Source organism: Mobula hypostoma, chromosome 4 (assembly GCF_963921235.1).
Source record: "Mobula hypostoma chromosome 4, sMobHyp1.1, whole genome shotgun sequence".
NCBI classification, from domain to species: domain Eukaryota; kingdom Metazoa; phylum Chordata; class Chondrichthyes; order Myliobatiformes; family Myliobatidae; genus Mobula; species Mobula hypostoma.
In genome coordinates, this window is record NC_086100.1 from 128,776,537 (window position 1) to 128,777,234 (window position 698).

Below are 698 nucleotides of genomic sequence, written 5' to 3' on the forward strand. Positions count from 1 at the left end.
TTTTAACATACTCCAAGATCAATCTAATCCGTCTCTTCCACATAGCCCTCCATTTTTCTTTCCTCCATATGCTTATTTAAGAATCTCTGAGATGTCTGTAATGTATCTACCTCTACCACCACCCCTGGCAGTGCATTCCGTGGACCTATAGAGCTCTGTGTTTAAATTATCTTACCTCTGACATCCCCCCCATACTTTCCTCCAATCACCTTAAAATTATGTCCTGCATATTAACCATTTCTGCCCTCAGAAAAAGTTTCTGGCAGTCCATTCAGTCTATGCCTCTTATCATCTTGTACACCTCTGTCATCACTTTTCATCCTCCTTCACTTCAAAGAGAAAATCACAGCTTGCTCAACCTATCTTCATAAGACCCGCTCTCTAATCCAGGCAGCATGTTGGTAAATATCTTCTGCACCCTCTCTAAAGCTTCCACTTACTTCCTATAATGAGGTGACCAGAAATGAACACAATACTCTGTGTGGTTGAACCAGAGATTTATAGAACTACAATATTACCTCGTCCTGAATGCAATCCCCCTGACTAATGAAGGCCAACATACTGTATGCCTTCTTAACCACCCTGTAAACGTGTAAGCAACTATCAGGGATCTATGCATGTGGACCCCAAGATACCTCTGTTTCTCCACAGTGTTAAAAAACTTCCCCAATGCGCAATAATCCACATTTATTTGATGT